Here is a 23344-nt window from a genome sequence, read left to right on the forward strand (position 1 = left end):
TCTCCATTCTCAAAATGCCTAGAAGGTGATGTGAAGGTGAGTAGTACATGAATGACTCTTGATCCATTGTGAAAATGTAGGGTCAGTTTTATAAGGTAAGTTTCACTATCTTTATCCTGACCAAAAAGCATAGGTTTTTATTAGACTCGTAACAACACAATTTTGCAGTTTACAGATTTGCATTCTGGAAGCAAACTTTTGTAATACCATGAGAATTTTATTATGCATGGAGGCAACTCTCTTCCATGTCTAGTAGGAAGAGATGATGGTCCTCAACAGAACTAGTCAAGGTGCTGGGGAGTGTATTCCAACAGGTGAGAGTCTTCAAGGTCCAGGGCCTGAATGCATACAATATGCATTCATTAGACTCATGCATACAATAGACTGTGAACTGGTGACCGACTCTCACCTAGGCAACGTAGAGTGCTGGACAAGGGCCCACTTAACTCACTGGGTGGCAGAGTGCTGGAAGTGGACTATCTCCCTGAGTTCATCAGAACAGGAGAAATGAGCTTTGTCTCAGAATCAGATGTGGGCCATTGTGGGAGAAAAGTCTGGCATATGTTCAATTACCTTCAGTCTTTATTTTTTTTTAATTTATTTATTTTCAATTGAAGGATAATTGCCTTAAGGTATTGCATTGGTTTTCACCAAACATCAGCATGAATCAGCCATCGGTTTACCCATGTCCCCTCCCACTTGAATAGTGCTCCCTGAGGATCCATGGAGACTACAGCTGAAAGGTGCAGCAAGAGCAAAAGTCAGAGATCAGGTGAGCTAAAACTGAATCATTAGGCACCACAGGAGTGAGATGCACCCTCCAGATGACTGCAGGAGAGGACACAGCAGTCAGCCTCTTAGCTGAGTACCCATTAAACACACCACAGGAAAAGAAAGATGACATGGACAACCTGCCATGGCCAACGATCTAAGTCACTAAACCAAGCAAGGCTGTCCTATCCTCTGAATCTCTTCCCCACTTAACTGAAGACACTGAAATCGCAGCAAGTGGGCTCAGACGAAGGATCACCTTCCTGTTACAGGCCTCTAGCCCTAAGCAGGCCTAAGCCAAGGGAAAACCAAGCTACAAAAGTGAGGAATTCCAATTATTGTAGAGGACTACCCACTTCAATTACTTAAATGAAGCAATATTTGTAACTTAAAATCTCTGCAGTTGTGCATTATCCAAGACTCTGACTATTATCACGGGCCTGCAGGAGTCTTCTTCCAGGGAAGGAGAAGATAACTGTGGCTGAATGGGCAAGACAGGAAAATAAAATTGCATCTTAATGCAGTTCAATACAGTGGCCACACAAACATGATTTCATTTACTCCTCACAGCCTCTTCAAAAGTTAAGCATGTGAACTTGTACAGCTGGGTAGGGCTGCATGCTCAGAAGGGCTCTGTGCTTGGTTTAATGCTCTGTTGTTGTTGTCTTGAAATTTTTACTAATTTTGAAACAAGGAGCACCACATTTTGACTTTTCACTGAACCCTACAAATTACGTAGTTTGTTCTGCAAAGAGCTTTTGTGAGTCTGACCATATTGAATTTTTTGACCTAGATTCGAATTATATGGTGTTAACTTCTCACAACTTTTTATGCTGTGCATATTTATGCAATTTTTTCTGTCTGTTTTATATTAAAATAAAATTTTAAAAATAAATCCTTCCCCAGGAATAGATTTACTCCAGGAAATAAGAAAAAAAATTAACTTCTGGCTTATGTTCTCAATGAAATATAAAGGCATGATTCTATCAAATGGACTTCCCTGGTGGCTCAGACAGTAAAGCGTCTGCCTACAACGTGGGAGACCTGGATTAAATCCCTGTGTTGGGAAGATCCACTGGAGAAGGAAATGGCAACCCACTCCAGTATTCTTGCCTGGAAAATCTCATGGACGGAGGAGCCTGGTAGGCTACAGTCCATGGGGTCGCAAACAGTGGGACACGACTGACCGACTTCACTTTCACTTTTTTCTATCAAATAGACAAAAATAAGAGAGTTAATCTAAATTTAAGAACTGAAATAAAATCTCTACTGGAAGTACTAAATAGCAGATTTGACTTAGCAGAAAAATAAATTTTGAAGAAGACAAGATAAGCTTGAGATGGAATCATAAAATTCAAAATAAAGACCTAGGAAAGTAAAAGAAGACAACAGAAATGGAAGTAAGATGACAGAGACTCAAATTACAAACTATGATCATCTTTAAAGGAAAAAAGTGGATCAAAATCAACTGTAATAAAAAAAAAAATAATCTCTCCGTAGTATAAAAGGACCTGACGCCAATAGAAATAAAGAAGTGTCACTGTGTTTATGGCAGATTTAATAGGCAATGTGTTTCCTGTTAACTTTATTCTTTGAATTCCAAGAAAATAAAAGTCATCTTGAAGTCTTCTAAACTTAAAAAAGGTAACTTTCCAAGAATTAATGTATAATCAATAAAGTTTCTATTTTTGTTTCTCTGCAGAAAACAGTAGAGAAATGCCTTTGGGTTTTAGTAGTAAAGTTATAGAGAGGTGATGGCACAAAAAATATGGTAACCAGTCAACTTGCTAGTCATGGTTGAGAGCAAAATGACAAACTCAGATATGTCTATGAAAAAGATTGCTTAAGATGTTAATTTGTCCACTGGAAAATGAAAATGAATCAAATTTAAAACTCTATCATTGGGAAGTCATAGTAGAATGGTAAAGAACTAGCAATAAGCCCTGAAAATAGCAAGAGAAAAAACTTCAAAAATCACTAAACACTAAAGGAGAAAGATTGATGCCTAAAATAATTTGCATAACTATGGTAACTAACATAGGACACAAATGACAAAATATACTTTAATAAAAGCATTTATTTGCCTTAAACAACAGGGCCTACAACCCCAGATTAAACTAACAAAAAGTATATAAAGAGGGAAAAGAGCAAAAGAGCATATATTCTTCTTACTTTTCCATAAAATGGAGTTAATTGTAATATTTAGTTTTCATAATAACATCACAAACACAACTTCAGTAAATCTATAAAAATTGCTAAACTTACGACTAATAAAATTAAAATCAAGTTCTCCATTTTCCAAATTATTATAAACATAAGAGCATACAGAATATCTTCTATTCCAGGGAAGCCCTATCCAATAGAACACACACAAAGGAAGAAACAAACAACTTGGCTAAGAGAGGCATAAAATTAACAAAAGTCAAAACCATAAAAACAATTAGAATCAATTACAATAAAGGTAAATTCAGATGAATCACATGGTTCAAACAAGATTATCCCCCTGGTCTTAGAATAGCTCTAAGTGGCTATTACTTCACAGGAAACATAGTATAAAATACATTGCTATATACAAAAACTTTAAAATCAAAAGACTAATACTACAGCCCAATCTTCTTGATGAACACAGATACTAAAATTGTAAATGAAGTAACAGGGAACAGGAAACACTCCATGGTCCTAGCTTGTTTCCTCTCCGTTTTGATAGTTCAGCAGAGAGCTGGCACAGGAGACCTGAATCCCCTCAAAGAAAGGAAAGGCAGCCTCAACTTTCCAGGGGTCCTCTTTTCTAGAAAGACCCCTTCTAGGCCTGGGAGCATCCATTCTTGCATACTCACATAGATGATCCCTGGCCGTCTTCATGAATACATAGGGCAAGACTAAGGCTCCCTCTACAGACAGAGGAGCCTCCATGTACCAAGAGCCCACTGTGTGTGTGTGTGTGTGTGTGTGTGTGTGTGTGCTCAGTCATATTCAACTCTTTGTGACCCCATGGACTAGTCCATCAGGTTCCTCTCCCTGTCCAGGGAGTTTTCCAAGCAAGAAAACTGGAGTGGGTGGCCTTTTCCTTTTGCAGGGGATCTTCCCAGCTCAGCGATCAAACCCACATCACTTGCATCTCCTGCATTGGCAGGTAGACTCTTTACTACTGTGCCACCTGGGAAGCACATTTTTGTTCAATTGCTCAGTCGTATCTGACTCTGCTACCCCATGAACTGCAGCACAGCAGGCCTCCCTGTCCTTCACTACCTCCCTTCCCTAAACTGTGGGACAGTGAGATTCTGGGTGATCTGTCTGTGTGACCCTGTTCTCTGCTAGGCAATTTCCTCCATATTAAATCTACTCTACATTGTTAATGATGTTGTCCGGGTGTTTTTTGTACAACAGGAATAGAAGTCAACAATTTATTATGCCAAAGGACATTCACTTGACTAATGAAAAGCAGATTGTTTATAAAATTGATTAATAGCCTGTGCTGTGCTTAGTTGCTCAGTTGTGTCTTACTCTTTGCAACCCCGTGGACTGCAGCCTGCCAGGCTCCTCTGTCCATTGGGATTCTCCAGGCAAGAATATTGGAGTGAGTTGCCATGCCCTCCTCCAGGGGATCTTCCCAACCCAGGGATCAAACCCAGGTCTCCTACATTGCAGGTGGACTCTTTACCATCTGAGCCATCCTCAGTTCAGTTCAGTTCAGTTCACTCAGTTGTGTCCAACTCTTTGCGACCGCATGAATCGCAGCACGCCAGGCCTCCCTGTCCATCACCAACTCCCAGAGTTCACCCAGACTCATGTCCATCAAGTCAGTGATGCCATCCAACTATCTCATCCTTGGTCGTCCCCTTCTCCTCCTGCCCCCGATCCCTCCCAGCATCAGAGTCTTTTCCAATAAGTCAACTCTTCGCATGAGGTGGCCAAAGTCCTGGAGTTTCAGCTTTAGCATCATTCCTTCCAAAGAAATCCCAGGGCTGATCTCCTTCAGAATGGACTGGTGGATCTCCTTGCAGTCCAAGGGACTCTGAGCCATCCTATGTAACATAAAAAAGATAAATAACAAAAACTTGTATTACCTCCTTAATGGGATGGAAACAAAGCAAATGGTAAAATATGCTCATTTCTAACTATAACCCTTTAAAAAAGACAAAAAGGTTGGACTTAGAGAGTTTATTTCAAAACAACACAGCATCATGCTCAATGAGGAAAGAACTAATGGCTTTTCCTTTCAAATCACTAGCAAAGGAAAGATTTCTATTAATTCAAAAATAGTGATAATTCAGAAATTCTTATTAATTTCACAATTTATAAACCAAAAAAACCCAAAATCATAATAAAAAAGCAGAAAAAAATTTATGATGATTTGTGGAAATTAACATGCAGAAGCTCTAGAAAACTAACCAACTGAAAAACAGAATTCATAGATGAATTCAGCAAAGTGGAAGAGTAAGAATTAGATATGAAAAACATCAATTCCAATTCTATATACCAAATTCAAGAATTCCCATCAGAGATAGAAAAAATTAAGTAAGAATTATCCAAATGAGAAAAATGAGTGGTCTAGAGACAAAACTTTTAAAAAAAGAAAACATATTTATATCTAAGACAAAAAACTATATCAATTTTTATACTACTCAATAGTGTCAAGATTTTAAATATTCCAAAATTAATCTATAGGTTTAATGTGACTAGAGTAAAATTATAACAGGATCCATTTTCAATACTGAGGAAATAATTTAAACCCCATCTGTTAGAATATCTGGTAACATCTTTGAAATCTTTCAAAAAAAAAATAGTAAACCATATATTTAAAACAAATCGTACAATTATGGTAATTAAAACATTGGTTTACTTTTATATATTGATAAGCATACAGATTATTGCAACAGATAAGGTGACTGAAAAGAAATTATATTTGCATATATGATAAAAGAAGCATCACAAGCCAAGGAATAATGAAAGGATCATTCAATAAATGGGCCTTGGGGGAGTGGGATTCATGCATTTCTTCAGTTTTTACCATGCAACATAATTCACTTCTGATGAATCAAAAAATTGACTTAGTAAAGAAGATCAGAGAAAACTGATATGAATACTTATCCATTTTTGAAGAGAGACTGATTTTCTAGTTCTGCTAAGTCACTTCAGTCGTGTCCAACTCTGTGTGACCCCATAGACGGAAGCCCAGCAGGCTCCCCCATCCCTGGGATTCTCCAGTCAAGAACACTGGAGTGGGTTGCCATTTCCTTCTCCAGTGCATGAAAGTGAAAAGTGAAAGGGAAGTCACTCAGTCGTGTCCGACTCCTAGGGACCCCATGGACTACAGCCTACCGGGCTCCTCCATCCATGGGATTTTCCAGGCAAGAGTACTGGAGTGGGGTGCCATTGCCTTCTCTGATTTTCTAGTTAAACAAACATAAAAAGAAGAAATAATCCTATATTTAACTCAATAAAATAAAAACTCTTTAATGTGAAAAAGTTAATAAGATCTAGAAGGTAAATAAAAGATTGGGCTCAAATTTACAAAGAGGTAATAAACAGAGAGGTGATATCTTTATAAACCTCACTACTGTTTTAATTTTCTTTTATTTAGTAACTACTGAGATCAGCACTTTCTTACATGTTTACGTAATAGCTGTAATTTTACCCTCTGTCTCACCTGTTTGTATCGGTTTACCATGTGTCTGTTAGAGAGTCTTAATATTTTTCTCATCATTTCACATTTGGGAAAAAGATTTTTAATAAATAAAGCAAAACAGATAATGCTTTTAACGCACAGAATTAGACAAACACCAAGCCCCCTAGTTACCAAAGAAATGTAAGCCAAAGCTATAGTGAAAAATGTTTACTTGCTAACTTTTTTGAAAAGATGACCCCAAAAAAGTGGCTTAGATAAACTGGAATTTTTTCTTATTTGAATTTGGTAACAGTGGAAGTTTGAAATTATGATTTGGAGAGCAACTTATAATTATAGGCACTATTTATAAATTGCTATAAAAATATGAATGATAGTAAGCTTATGTTCTAAAACAAGTAAACAAACAATTCTAAAATATGGGAAAAGCTATTTAAAATTTTTCTAAATAGCCTGTAGATCCAGCAGCCCAGGAATGAGAAAGCAAATTGCAGCACTCATACAGGGAACTCAGTATTGTCATTAAAATGATGATTATGAAGATTGCGTAACAGCATGGAAATACTTATGATGATTTTATCATAGGAAAACACAAAAGCAAAATACAAAATGATGAGAAAAGTAGCAAAAGGGCGGGGGGAGGAAAGAAATGCACTAAACCAAAAACTTAGTCATTTTTTTAAGAGAATTAAAATGAAGTCCAATTCCTTCAAGTTACAAATTTACAATCACTACTCAATAATTAAAACTATTCAGTTATAGTGAACTGATTCCACCCCATTCCTCATTCAACAATAAGACACCCCTTACTGCCACCCCAGATGGGGCTGGAACTTGAGGCATGGGGAGGAAGGGCTTCTCATCTCTGTTTCCTTCTCCCCCTCCCTAGATTGGAACCCTGGAATGAGACTCCTTGGCTGTTGGCTTCTCCTCACCCTCTGAAGCAGTCCTCTTAGGCAGAATTTCTTTTTAATAGATTTGATTTCTTAGAGAAGTTTTAGACACATAACACAATTGAGGGGAAGACTCAGAGATTTCCCACTTACTCCCTGATCCCACATTTGCATAACATCCCCTGGGTCAGCATCCCTCAGGAGAGGGCGCATTTGTTACAACTGATGGTCTTGCATTGACACGTCATCATCACCCAGAGCCCACAGCTCACTTTTGGTGGTACCCATTCTAAGGGTCTGGACAAACATATAACGATAAATGTCCATCATTATAGTATCACACAGAGTAGTTTCACTGCCCTGAAACTCTTTTGTGCTCCACCTATTCACCCCTGAGTCCTAATTAGATTCTTCTTCTTCCTCCTCTTCTTCCTCCTCTTCCTCCTCCTCTTCCTCCTCCTCTTCCTCCTCCTCTTCCTCCTCCTCCTCCTCCTCCTCCTCCTCCTCCTCCTCCTCCTCCTTCTCCTCCTCCTCCTTCTTCTTCTTCTTCCATGCTGTGCACAGGCTTGCAGGATCTTAGTTCCCCTACCCAGGATTGAACCTGGACCACAGCAGTGAAAGCACAGAGTTGTAATCGTTGGACCCCTGGGGAACTCCCAAATTAGGCAGAATTTCTTTTTTGTGGTCTGCAGGAAATCCATCCTCATCGTTCATCCGTGGAGATTGCAGTAACCAAGAATGGCCCTCCACTCCCTCTGCCTTGCTCTTGGACTTGAAGCATGAATGGAAGGAACCCACCAAGAGCACCCTGAGCTGCTGGAAGCCCACCCTTCCTGCCTGGAGAAGAGGCAGCAGCACCCCACTCCTTCCGAGGAGGCTGGAGCTACGCACGCAATGTAGCTCCTCTCTCCAGAGAGACTGTGTTACTTTTCTAACTGGAGTGTTTAATTTGCAGTGTTGTGTTGGTTTCTGCCACACAATACCATGAAGCAGGCATGGATGTGCATATGTTCCTTCCCCCATGAGCTTCCCTCCCTCGCACCCCTGTCGCATCCCTCTAGGTCATCACAGAGCACCAGGCTGAGCTCCCTGTGTGATACAGCAACTTCCCACTAGCTGTCTATTTCACACCTGATAGTGTTTATACATCAATGCTATGCTCTCAATTCGTCCCTTCTTCAAAGACTCTCCATTCTTTTGAATTGAATGAATGGTCAAGGGGTTTGAGAGCTGTGGATAGGATTCTTGGACCACCACTCTGAGTATTCCTCTGTAATCAGGTCCTTTAATTTTAACTCAGTCATGTCCAACTCTTTACTACCCCATGGACTGCAGCCCTCCAGGCTCCTCTGTCCCTGGGGATTCTCCAGGCAAGAACACTAGAGTGGGTTGCCATGCCCTCCTCCAGGGGATCTTCCCAACCCAGGAATCGAACCCTGGTCTCCCGCATCGCAGGTGGATTCTTTACTGACTGAGCCACCAGGGAAGCCCCTTTAATTAACAATTTTAACAAGCTGTCGCAAGTATGAAGAGCACAGAGAAGCTTGATAGGTCCTAAATGTCACTTCAGTTTATTTAGGTGATTTAAAAACAAATATATAAATAATACAATAAAAAAGAAAGATAACCAGAAATTGAAACTTCGATATCTTCTGGAACCCCTATTTTAATATTTTTATGCCTTGGTCAGTCCTCCCTAAGCTTCTATTCCTTCCTCTGAAATTGGAATAATAAATAATAGCTCTTTTCCTTCTTCAACAGCGTGTTAAATTATAAAGAGTTAATTGTTTACTACAAACATTATATCAACATAAGCTAGTCTTATTATAACAATTGGATGTTTCATAAAGAGAAATATTCTGGTGTATTCTGTTTTCTTCTTAATACGTGTGAATTGCTATGCTCTTGTAAGTGGTGGAATGATCAGTAGGGAAATAATCAGAAGTGAATACCTAAGTCAAAATTTACCATTACATCTGATGCATTGAGGCTTATTAGAATATCCACCAAGCATTAACAAAAATACAAAACAAAATGAATTACCTGTTAGAATCCGAAGGAAAAAAAAACACAATTTGTGAGAGGTTTTTTTTTTTCTTTTTTAAACCAAAATTAGCAAAACTAAGATGTAACATATCTGGAAACAAAAAGCAGATCAAAGCTTTTCTTTTAATGAGCACAGAAGACATATTGCTGAGGTTAGATAACTTTAAAACAAGTGAAATGAGTTTAGTATTGAAAGAAGCTCTTTGTTGAAGATTACTGCTTTTATTCAGATTCAGATGAAATTGTTTATTTTTGTTAGACAATGAATTTCTTCCTTAAGAGTACTTTCGCTGTAAAGTAATTTTTATCTGTGGCAATTTATATCTAATGTTAGGAGAGAATGATAATAGAAGTAATTCATTCTAGGTTTTTCTGGGGTGGTCACCTCAATGGGAATCCTTGAAAGACAGATACAGCACTGGGGTAGCTGAAGGCAGACAAACTAAAAGCTTGGGCCTTCTGCGCGCACCTCCTCCCTTCTGTCTCCCTACCTCCTTCTCTCTCTGTCTGCTCCCTAACAGACCTCCTCTAGGTATGGACATAAGCATTGCAGTAAGTGTTAAGGTGTGTAACTCTTCCCCAAGGAAGAACTTCCATTCTAAGGAGTCTTCAATTCATTTATATAATATAATTGTAATATAACTATAAGTATAATATATATAATGTATATCTATAATGTATAAATAATAGAATATATATAATATATAATATAATATATCAAATATTATATATGTGTACACTACATAATATATAATATATATAATATAAATATATACTATATTATAATATATTATTTAATATATTATATAAATATATATTACAAAAATACTATATAATATATATTATATATTATATATATAATACACTTATATTTAATATAAATATAAATACAATAATAAATATAATATTATATTTAAATATATATATAATAAATATATATAAATAATATATATAATAAATATATATATTTATTATATATATTTTATATATATTATAATATATATAATATATATTATTTATATAAATATATAAATAATATATATAATAAATATATATGTTTATAATATATATAGTATATATATTTATAATATATACTATATATATTATAAAATATATAATATATATTATATATATAAAATATATATGTTTTAAAACATATGATTATATGTTTTACATATAATCATATAATATATATAATTATCTATATTATATAATTATATATCATACATATATTATATATATTTTATATAATATATAATATACTTATATTCTATATGTGATAATATATTGTATTTGTATTTATATATGTTACATATTTATAATAATATAGATATAATATTTATATGTATTACATTCATATATATATTATATATATAAATATTATGCTTATATTATACATCTAATATAATATATATTATATAATATACTATATATAATATAATATATATAATATGTAAATAAATATATAAATAATATATAAATATGAACTATAAAATATATTTATATAAAATATACATTTTATTTATAAAAATATATATTTTATTTTTATAAAATATATTTATATATTTATATTAAAATAAACATATATAAATATATATATAATATAATATATAATTATATATATTAAATATATTTAATATATATTACTTAATTTATATATATTTAAATACATAATTTATATGTATTTAAATATAAATATTAAATATATAAATATATGTGAATATATAAATATAAACTATAAATATATGAATATTTTTATATATTTAAATATATAATTTATATATGCATAATTTAATACATTTATATATATAATATTTAATAATATTTAGTATATAATCTAATATTATATATATTATATATATATATCATATATATATGTTCCTGCCTGGAGAATCCCAGGAACAGGGGTGCCTGGTGGATTGCCGTCTATGGTGTCTCACAGAGTCAGACGACTGAAGTGACTTAGCAACAGCAATATTATATCATGTTATATATATTATATCTTATATATCATATATTATATATATTTATTACACATATAATATATAGTAGTGGCCAAGGACTGGAAAAGATCAGTTTTCATACCAATCCCAAAGAAAGGCAATGCCAAAGAATGCTCAAACTACCACACAATTGCACTCATCTCACACGCTAGTAAAGGGGATGACAGAGGATGAGATGGCTGGATGGCATCACTGACTCGATGGACGTGAGTCTCAGTGAACTCCGGGAGTTGGTGGTGGACAGGGTGGCCTGACGTGCTGCGATTCATGGGATTGCAATGTGTCGGACACGACTGAGCGACTGATCTGATCTGATCTGATATATAACATACATATATAATATACATATATATTATATAATATATATAATATTATATTAAATTGAATTATATTATAAATATTAACAATATATTTAATACTATAATATTATAATATTCTTCATAACTCAGGGATGGAACCTGGACCTCCCACATTGCAGGCAGATTCTCTAACATCTGAGCCACCAGGGAGGTCCTATACTTTGATATTTCTTTGAGATTTACACTATATTTCTAAGTTTTGATTTCATAAATGAGCAGCAGCAAGCATTTCTGTTAATTTCATATTCACCTCTTTGTTGTCCCTGGTGGCTCAGATGGTAAAGGGTCTGCCTGCATTGGGGAGACCCAGCTTAGATCTCTGAGTGGGGAAGATCCCCTGGAGAAGGGAATGGCAACCCATTCCAGTGTTCTTGTCTAGAGAATCCCAGGGACAGGGGAGCCTGAGCATATTCTGAAATTCTGTTCCACTCCAGTAGCTTGTTTAATTCCTTTAGAGTTTCTGGATGGAATACACATTCTAAGCAGAACTATCTTTCAAATTACAGGAATTAGAAGTTGTTTAGGATATTTTTGTCATACAGAAAATTATAATTTATAATTCTAACATCAACAGCTTATAATTCAGTGTTTCTTTGTTAGCTTCCTTTGAAGTTTTTAGGTCATTAGGTAATATTTAGCTGAGAAATATATGAACTGAGAAGCAAACAAGTAAGCAATAAGAAAAACACTAGTTTTATTGCATATTTTGTCTGTGTCATTGTATGTGATTTTATATATATATATATATATATACACACACATACATATATCAAAACATCAAATTTATACCTTATATATAAATTCTGTTTGTCAATTATACCTTGGTAAATCTAAAAGAAATTAAAAGCATTAAACAATGTATTTAAAAAAGAGAAATGTGTACTGTGCAATCTAGATAACTTTTGCTGCTGCTGCTGCTGCTGCTGCTGCTGCTGCTAAGTCGCTTCAGTCATGTCCGATTCTGTGCGACCCCAGAGACGGCAGCTCACCAGGCTCCCCCGTCCCCGGGATTCTCCAGACAAGAACACTGGAGTGGGTTGCCATTTCCTTCTCCAATGCATGAAAGTGAAAAGTGAAAGTGAAGTCACTCAGTCGTGCCTGACTCTTAGTGACCCCATGGACTGCAGCCTAGCAGGCTCCTCCGTTCATGGGATTTTCCAGGCAAGAATGCTGGAGTGGGTTGCCATTGCCTTTTCCGTAACTTTTGCTATGATGTTATTATGCAGCAGTTTTGGAGTCTCCGGGAATGATAATGGGGCTTAGTGAGAAGGTGACAGTTAAATTTTTGACTTACTTTCATACACAATGTTTCTAAGTCTGCTATTGATTTTTCCTCATGTTTTCAAGAAATATAAATTGCATCAGAAAACAATAATTAGCTTTAATTGCTTGTTTTGAGCCTCTGAAGAGGAAGGAAAGGGATTCTCTCTAGGGCTTTGTGCCACAGAGAGTGGAGGAGACATATGGGACTCAGCCTTCCCGGTAAATCAACAAGTCCTCTGGAGGGCGGAGGGGGGCTGCCTTTCCCACAGTGCCATGTAGGGTATCTAATAGATACCTTGCTGCTGCTGCTGCTAAGTCACCTCAGTCGTGTCCGACTCTGTGCGACCCCATGACGGCAGCCCACCAGGCTCCCCCGTCCCTGGGACTTAGCTTCAGTTATTTCTTCATGAGGGAAATCACTTGGGGGAATTTTGAGTCACTGCAAACGTTACATACCGGGAACAAGAAGTGCATATTTTCCTTAAAGATGTGTAGAAGGGCCTGGCTTAGCTGAAAGCCTTTATAGCAGTGTCCTGAATAAGTGTTTCTTGGGAGTGAGGACAGAGGGGCCCAAGACTCTTTGGTGCATGTCTCTCTGTTTCTGCCATTTGGGGTAGAACTGTTCAAGGGAGAATAGGCAGGTATTTAACCAAAATTGAATTTAAAAAAATTAAAAGGTAACTTCTGGAGAAATAGAATCAACAAGGTTGCTCTAAATAAGATTTTCAGTTCAGTTCAGTTCAGTCGCTCAGTCGTGTCCGACTCTTTTCGACCCCATGAATCGCAGCACGCCACGCTTCCCTGTCCATCACCAACTCCCGGAGTTCACTCAGACTCACATCCATCGAGTCAGTGATGCCATCCAGCCATGTCATCCTCTGTTGTCCCCTTCTCCTCCTGCCCCCAATCCCTCCAAGCATCAGAGTCTTTTCCAATGAGTCAACTCTTCACACGAGGTGGCCAAAGTACTGGAGTTTCAGCTTCAGCATCATTCCCTCCAAAGAAATCCCAGGGCTGATCTCCTTCAGAATGGACTGGTTGGATCTCCTTGAAGTCTGAGGGACTCTCAAGAGTCTTCTCCAACACCACAGTTCAAAAGCATCAATTCTTCAGTGCTCAGCCTTCACAGTCCAACTCTCACATCCATACATGACCACTGGAAAAACCATAACCTTGACTAGACGGACCTTTGTTAGCAGAGTAATGTCTCTGCTTTTGAATATGCTATCTAGGTTGGTCATAACTTTCCTTCCAAGGAGTAAGCGTCTTTTAATTTCATGGCTGCAGTCACTATCTGCAGTGATTTTGGAGCCCAGAAAAATAAAGTCTGACACTGTTTCCCCTGTTTCCCCATCTATTTGCCATGAAGTGATGGGACCGGATGCCATGATCTTCGTTTTCTGAATGTTGAGCTTTAAGCCAACTTTTTCAGTCTCCACTTTCACTTTCATCAGGAGGCTTTTTAGTTCCTCTTCACCTTCTACCATAAGGGTGGTGTCATCTGCATATCTGAGGTTATTGATATTTCTCCCGGCAATCTTGATGCCAGCTTGTGTTTCTTCCAGTCCAGCGTTTCTCATGATGTACTCTGCAAAGAAATAAACAGGGTGACAATATACAACCTTGATGTACTCCTTTTCCTATTTGGAAACAGTCTGTTGTTCCATGTCCAGTTCTAACTGTTGCTTCCTGACCTGCATACAGATTTCTCAGGAGGCAGGTCAGGTGGTCTGGTATTCCCATCTCTTTCAGATTTTCCACAGTTTATTGTGATCAACACAATCAAAGGCTTTGGCATAGTCAATAAAGCAGAAATAGGTGTTTTTCTGGAACTCTCTTGCTTTTTCCATGTTCCAGTGGATGTTGGCAATTTGATCTCTGGTTCCTCTGCCTTTTCTAAAACCAGCTTGAACATCTGAAAGTTCATGGTTCACGTATTGCTGAAGCCTGGCTTGGAGAATTTTGAGCATTCCTTTACTAGCGTGTGAGATGAGTGCAATTGTGCGGTAGTTTGAGCATTCTTTGGCATTGCCTTTCTTTGGGATTGGAACGAAAACTGACTTTTTCCAGTCCTGTGGCCACTGCTGAGTTTTCCAAATTTGCTGGCATATTGCGTGCAGCACTTTCACAGCATCATCTGTCAGCACTTGAAATAGCTCAACTGGAATTCCATCACCTCCACTAGCTTTGTTCGTAGTGATGCTTTCTAAGGCCCATTGGACTTCACATTCCAGGATGTCTGGCTCTAGGTGAGTGATCACACCATCGTGATTACCTGGGTCGTGAAGATCTTTTTTGTACAGTTCTTCTGTGTATTCTTGCCACCTCTTCTTAATATCTTCTGCTTCCGTTAGGTCCATACGATTTCTGTCCTTTATCGAGCCCATCTTTGCATGAAATGTTCCCTTGGTATCTCTGATTTTCTTGAAGAGATCTCTAGTCTTTCTCATTCTGTTGTTTTCCTCTATTTCTTTGCATTGATCGCTGAAGAAGGCTTTCTTATCTCTTCTTGCTATTCTTTGGAACTCTGCATTCAGATATTTATATCTTTCCTTTTCTCCTTTGCTTTTCACTTCTCTTCTTTTCACAGCTGTTTCTAAGGCCTCCCCAGACAGCCATTTTGCTTTTTTGCATTTCTTTTCCATGAGGATGGTCTTGATCCCTGTCTCCTGTACAATGTCAGGAACCTCAGTCCATAGTTCATCAGGCACTCTATCAATCAGATCTAGTCCCTTAAATCTATTTCTCACTTCCACTGTATAATCATATGGGATTTGATTTAGGTCATACTTGAATGGTCTAGTGATTTTCCCTACTTTCAATTCAATTTCAGTCTGAATTTGGCAATAAGAAGTTCATGATCTGAGCCATAGTCAGCTCCTGGTCTTGTTTTTGTTGACTATATAGAGCTTCTCCATCTTTGGCTGCAAAGAATATCATCAATCTGATTTCAGTGTTGACCATCTGGTGATGTCCATGTATAGAGTCTTCTCTTGTGTTGTTGGAAGAGGGTGTTTGCTATGACCAGTGCATTTTCTTGGCAAAACTCTATTAGTCTTTGCCCTGCTTCATTCTGTATTCCAAGACCAAATTTGCCTGTTATTCCGGGCATTTCTTGACTCCCTACTTTTACATTCCATTCCCCTATAATGAAAATACATCTTTTTTGGGTGTTAGTTCTAAAACGTCTTGTAGGTCTTCCCAGAACCGTTCAACTTCAGCTTCTTCAGCATTACTGGTTGGGGCATAGACTTGGATTACCGTGATATTGAATGGTTTGCCTTGGAAATGAACAGATCATTCTGTCATTTTTGAGATTGCATCCAAGTACTGCATTTCAGACTCTTTTGTTGACCATAATGGCTACTCCATTTCTTCTGAGGGATTCCTGCCTGCAGTAGTAGATATAATGGTCATCTGAGTTAAATTCACCCATTCCAGTCCATTTTAGTTCGCTGATTCCTAGAATGTCGATGTTCACTCTTGCCATCTCCTGTTTGACCACTTCCAATTTGCCTTGATTCATGGACCTGACATTCCAGGTTCCTATGCAATATTGCTCTTTACTGCATCGGACCTTGCTTCTATCACCAGTCACATCCACAGCTGGGTGTTGTTTTTGCTTTGGCTCCATCCCTTCATTCTTTCTGGAGTCATTTCTCCACCGATCTCCAGTAGCATATTGGGCACCTACTGACCTGGGGAGTTCCTCTTTCAGTATCCTATCATTTTGCCTTTTCATACTGTTCATGGGGTTCTCAAGGCAAGAATACTGACCTGGTTTGCCATTTACTTCTCCAGTGGACCACATTCTGTCAGACCTCTCCACCATGACCTGCCTGTCTTGGGTGGCCCCATGGGCATGGCTTAGTTTCATTGAGTTAGACAAAGCTGTGGTCCTAGTGTGATTAGATTGATTAGTTTTCTTTGAGTATGGTTTCAGTGTGTCTGCCCTCTGATGCCCTCTTGCAACACCTACTGTCTTACTTGGGTTTCTCTTACCTTGGACGTGAGATATCTCTTCACGGCTGCTCTAGCAAAGTGCAGCCACTGCTCCTTACCTTGGACGAGGGGTATCTCCTCACCACCACCCCTTCTGACCTTGAACGTGGAATATCTCCTCTAGGCCCTCCTGTGCCCATGCAGCCACCACTCCTTGGAGGTGGGGTTGCTCCTCCTGGCCGCAGCCCCTGGCCTCGGGCATGGGGTAGCACCTCTAGGCCACTGTCCCTAACCTAGGACGCAGGGTAGCTCCTCTTGGCTGCCGCCCCTGACCTCCGAGGTGGGTTAGCTCCTCTTCGCCATTCCTGCACTGTTGTTTACACCAATTGGCCTGGCATGGAAAAACAAGTGCTGACTCACAAGACCACAAACAAAAACAATGGGAAGAAATTGTAAGGATAAACATTTTAGACACCATGCTCCCAGGATTGACGATAATACAGGTGGCTTATATAATAGTATTTGGGAGATAAGGAAATAGATATTTAATTACATATAAGTTAACTAGAAGGACATGAAAATCTACCAGAATCGAGTAAAAGATGGTCAGTGGTTTATTCACTCCCCTTCACATCCCAAGGGGACAATAGACAATATCTGGAGGCATTTTTGGTGTCACAGTGCAGGGGCCAGGGGTGAAGGTACTATCGTCTAGTAGACAGAGGCCAGAGAAGCTGCACAGGATAGCTCCCCATAAAGAGAATAAGCCAGTCCAAAATATCAATAGTGTCAGAATTGAACGTCTCTGAAAAAAATCACTGATAAAGAATTATGATAGTGAGAACTGGCATGGAAAAATTGTCTTCTGATTGTTACTTAAATATACTTGTGAAAATAGTATGGTGGCTTTTCATAGTATAAAAATTAAATATATGCTCTGATAATCCAGTAACTCTGCTTCTGAATATTTATTTATTTAATTCAAAAGAATTAAAATGATGATTTAAAAGAGATATTAACATTCCTTTGTTCATTGCAGAGCTATTCACAATAACAAAGATTAGAAATAACCTAAATGTCTATGGGCCAAAAAGTGGATCAAGAAAATGTGGCATGTACATAAAAATGGCATAAAAAAAGAAAGAAATTATGCAGTAAATTACCACATGGATGACAGTATGCTTAGTGAAATATGTCAGTCACAGAAAGACAAATACTGTATAACTCCACTTATATGTTCATGGAGTCAAAAAGTGGAGTGATAGATGTCAGAGGCAATAGGAGGGGGAAACAGGAAGTTACAAATCAATGGACATAAAATATCAATTAAGAAAGTTAAATGGGTTCTAGACATATACTGTACAAAAATCATATTGGTAGTCAACAATACTGTATTGTACATTTAAAATATCTTAATTTGGTAGGTCTTATGTGAAATGTTCTTACCACAATAAAATAAAAATAAATATTAGTACAATATGATCACTAAAATCTAAATTTTACTTGGATTCCATCAGCTTTTTCCCTTTAATTCCCTCTTTGTTTTCTTGGACCCAATCCAGGTACCACATTGTACTGTCATCATGTCTCCCTAATGTCTGATCTGTGACAAATTTTGACTCTTTCCTTTTTTTTTTTTCCTTTGGCTTCAATAATTTTAAAGAGTATGGATGAGGTATCCTGCAGAATGCTTGCAGATATGGGTTTGCCTAATAATTTTCTTATAGTAAAATGAGATAATAGATTCTGTGGAAAGAATGTCACAGAGGTGAAGTTTCTCATCACATCATGTCAGGGGATAAATGATGCCCACACTGCACCAATACAGATGCTCACCTTTATCTTGTACTTCAGGTAATGTTGGTCATATTTACTAAATTTGACTGTGAGATTTGAAATGAGTTGAGTTAATAAAAATTATTTCTACTGTGTTCACTTTCCTTATTTAAATTCTATAGTCCTTGGTTTCTGCAATGAATATGTGTTATTTCAATAATTCAATAAACAGAAGTAATTAATGGAATGGACGTGGTGGTGCAATCGAACAGAACAGTTATTTTAAAGGGATCAGTTCATTGTCCAAACTAAATATTTAGCTTTGTAAATATCTCTGCTTTAACTCTCAATGAATCATGATGATCTAAATGCTGGACCTTCATACTTCTTCCATATGTTAGAGTAAAATTATGGAGGACCAAGGTTATGCCTGGCATGGTATAGTCCTTAAATTAATATTTAATAATGATTTCATCTATAATTGCATAATTTTTATAATTGTAAAAAAGTAGCAGTGTGAGGAAGGGTTTGAGAGAAGTGATTTTAACCTACAAATGTTCATGTGAAATGCCCCTAACGCTGCTCCAGGTTTTATAGAACACAAGAAAGAATTACATCAGAGAATTGTGATTAATTTTAATCATTTCAAGGCTTTAAGAGAATGAGGCAACAGACAGTCTCTAGGGTTTATGCCCCATAGGTTGTGACTCTAGATATAAGACTATATCTGTGACTCCCAACCAGAAGAGATTCTACTTTCACCCATCAGCAGGTATCATGGGAAGCTGCTGTGAAACACAGGAGCTCAGCCTGGCACTCTGTGATGACCTAGGAGAAGGCATGGGAGGGAGGGTGAGGCTCAGAAGGGAGGGAGTATATCTGTATATATCCCTTCCAACCAAAATTAAATTCAAAAATAAGATTCTAAACAAAAATTAATATTATTTTCTAAGTAGAGTATTAGAAAAAAAGTGTGAGGGAAAATTTACCATTTAGACATAGAGAGTCCTTGAGTAATACTGAGTCATTGTGAAAGTTACCAATCTGAACTGTAAAGGAAGAGGAAGTGGACTCAGCCTACAGAGCTTTGTGTGAGAACTGGCTCAGCTGACCCCTTACAGGGCTTCCCTGGTGGAACAGTGGTAAAGAATCTGCTGCCAGTGCAAGAGATGCAAGAGACTCGGGTTTGATCCCTGATTTAGGAACATCCCCTGGAGTAGGAAATGGTAACCCACTTCAGTATTTTTGCCTGGAAAAAAATTCCACGGGCAAATGAGTCTGGCGAGCTACATGCAGTCCATGGATTCACAAGAGTCTGAAGCAATGGAGTGACTGAACACAAACAAGTGCCTGGAATGGAGGGTTAGAAGAGCTCTGAGAATCTGTGGAAGGTGCATTATCTGGTTTCTACAAACTTTTGAAGGAGTAGTCAAATTGAAATAAAGACAAATATTTAATTAAAAATAAGCAGAGATTAAACAAACGCTAGTGAAAGAAAAGTAAAAAGCACTATTTTTAATTAGGTATGTAAACCAGCCTTGAGAGCAAAAATTAAACAAAATAGAAAAGAAAGATATAGGAAAGATATTAGCTGTCATATTTCCTAAATCCAAAGAAACTCACCGGCAATTTAAAAATAACATTTGGGTCACAAAATCCATTGGATGAAATAAAACATTAGTTTAATATTAATTTTCAAGTGGCTTAGACAAATCAGCTATATTTAGAATGTCTAGCTTTGTGATAGATTGTCTTTTTAAAATTTATACTCAAATTTATGAGTATGGGAAGATATAGGGATCTTGAGTGTCTCAGTTTTGCCTATGATCTGACATCACTGCTGAGCCATATAAAATCTATTTCTTGAGTTATGGGACTAGAGACAACCTTATCGGAAATGATAGAGAAAAGTCCTAGTATGGTAGGGTCTAAGAGGTGTAGGTCACCAATTGTGCATGCATGTGTGCTGAGTCGCTCAGTTGCGTCCTATTCTTTGTGACTTCATGGACTATATAGCCAACCCGACTCTGTCCACACAATTTTCCACTCAAGGATACTGGAGTGGGTTGCCATTTCCTCCACCAGAGGATCTTCCCAACCCAGGGATTGAACCTGCATCTCTTGCATCTCCTACATTGGCAGGTGGATTCTTTACCACTATCCCTTGAGAAGTCACTGGTCACCAATTAGAGAAATACAATTCTTTTCTATTAGCATTTTCTCATGAAATATCATCACACTGAGGTACTACCTTAAATGTTTGATCTTTCTCTTTTACAGGTAATAATAGAGACAGAATAAATGTCTTTATTTATGGACATTTCTATGTTAGAATCTTTAGTAGTGTTAGTTACATTTTTCTCAACTTCCTTTCTCATCTCACCTGCTGCTGCATTCTAGTATAGCTCTCTGATATATACATTTTCATTGGACAATTTCCCATAGGTTTAAGATCACTAGTTTGTCACAAATTGGAACACGATTATGAATAAATGGAGTATCTTAGTACTAAGACGTTGAACATAGATTCTCTTTTAGACAAATGGAAAATTTCTGGACCAAGATTCCAGTCACAGATGTGTAGATTGATCCTTATTTGCATGTTACAGGGAAAGTCAAGGATCTCTGTCTTCTGCTTTGTCATATCTTTGATAAAGACATAGACTGTATTATCCTTATTATTTGTTCAGTGTTATTATTCCACAAACAATGAGGTGGGATTGATAATTAGGGCTCCCTGGGTTGAGAAGAACACTATCTGAAAAAAATTAACTAAGGTTTATTTTGACAATAGATTTACTGAGTCAGAAAGAAAAGTAAATGTTAAAGTATCATGTGGAATTAACAATAAAGGCACAGATGTAAACTGTTAGAGGGGCCATTCTTAGTGTCACATTGTGAACATGTGATGCAAAGTGTAATTTATTTAGAATTTTCTCACTTCTGCTACTAGTTTTAGGACTGAAATAATAGTTATGGTACTAGGCTAGGTTAATCTTTTATGAATTTATAATGTTCAAGAGGACCTAAAAGTGCTATAGAAGAATTTCACTGAAAATAACTCCCAAGTCTTTTGATTTCATATTATCTCTAAATGTTGAAATTATAATTCAAACCAAAAAGTTCAATAATGGTAGTGTGCTATTTAAAGAAAAGTTTAAATGGTTATCTTTTTAAAATTTTAGACATTTAGCAATCATGAGTAAATAACAGAAAGAAGTTCTAAAAGAGACATTTTGCTTCCTTTTCCAGCTTTGGAAAGGAAGCATTAACCAAGTGTCTTACATCCTTATTACCCTTAATATTTTTCTTTCTAGGACTGATTCAGATTCTGACAAATAGAAACCATGTTTCTATCAAGAGAGAAATAAAAGTGGGGCCGTGTTCACTCTCCTGGGCTTCTCCAATTACCCAGAGTTGCAAGTCCCCCTCTTCTTGACATTCTTCACCATCTAAGGTGTCACTGTGCAGCGAATTTTGGGATGATTGCAACCATCAAAATTAACCCCAAACTGCACACCCCCATGTACTTTTTCCTCAGCCACCTCCCCTTTGTGGAGTTTTCTAATTCCTCCATTGTTGCTCCCAAGACCACGGTGAACCTCATGGTAGAAGACAGAACCACTTCAGTTGTAGGCTGTGAAATACAATTCTTTTTCTTTTGTACCATTGTGGTGACTGAGTCCTTTTTATTAGCTGTGATGGCCTATGACTGCCTCGTGGCCATCTGCAACACTCTGCTCTGCATGGTGGCCATGTCCCCAAGACTCTGTGCCACGTTAGTGGTTGGATCTTATGCCTGGGGTGTAGCTTGCTCCTTGGCATTCACATGTTCTGTTACCAAATTATCATTTTGAGGTTTCAACACAATCAACCACTTCTGTGAGTTCTCCTCCCTGCTTTCCCTCTCTTGCTCTGATACTTATCTCAACCAGTTGCTGCTTTTCATTTCTGCCACCTTTAATGAGGTCAGCACACTCTTCATCATTCTCCTGTCTTATGCATTTATTGTTGTCACCATCCTCAAGATGCGTTCAGCCTGTGGTCGCCACAAAGCCTTCTCCACCCACACTTCCCGCCTGACCGCCATCAGCATCTTCCCTGGCACCATCCTCTTCCTCTACTCTGTGCCCAACTCCACACCCTCCAGGCACACAGTCAAAGTGGCGTCTGGGTTTTACACGGTGGTCATCCCCATGTTGAATCCCCTGATCTACAGTCTGAGAAATAAGGATGTCAAGGACACAGTCTCCAAGATCATGAACTCTAAAGTGTTTCTTATTGAGCATTATTATAATAGTAGAGTTATATAGTGTGTCTGCAAAGGTTGGTTTTTAAAGATACATTTAGATTAATGAAGAGTGAATGCTGTAAAATTTGTGAATGCCGGGCTTGGGGAATGATGGGGGGAGGGGATAGTTAGGGTGTTTGGGATGGATATGAACACTCTTATGTTTAAAATGGATAGCCAGCAAGGATTTACTGTATAGCACATGGAACTCTTCTCACTGTTATGTGGCAGCCTGGATGGGAGGAGTGTCTGTGGGTGAAACGATATAAAAATATATTAGTCGCTCAGTCGTGTCCAACTTTTGCGACCCCATGGACTGAAGCCTGCCAGGCTCCTCTGTCCATGGGATTCTCTAGGCAAAAATATGTATATAT

General features: G+C 37.6%; 1 pseudogene; it reads left to right on the forward strand.

Moving 5' to 3' along the window:
* The first annotated feature begins 265 nt into the window (after positions 1-265).
* On the forward strand, positions 266-22992 carry LOC133237865 (olfactory receptor 5D18-like; annotated as a pseudogene).
* The last annotated feature ends 352 nt before the right edge of the window (positions 22993-23344 follow it).

Source organism: Bos javanicus, chromosome 24 (genome assembly GCF_032452875.1).
Source record: "Bos javanicus breed banteng chromosome 24, ARS-OSU_banteng_1.0, whole genome shotgun sequence".
Classification (NCBI taxonomy): Eukaryota; Metazoa; Chordata; class Mammalia; order Artiodactyla; family Bovidae; genus Bos; species Bos javanicus.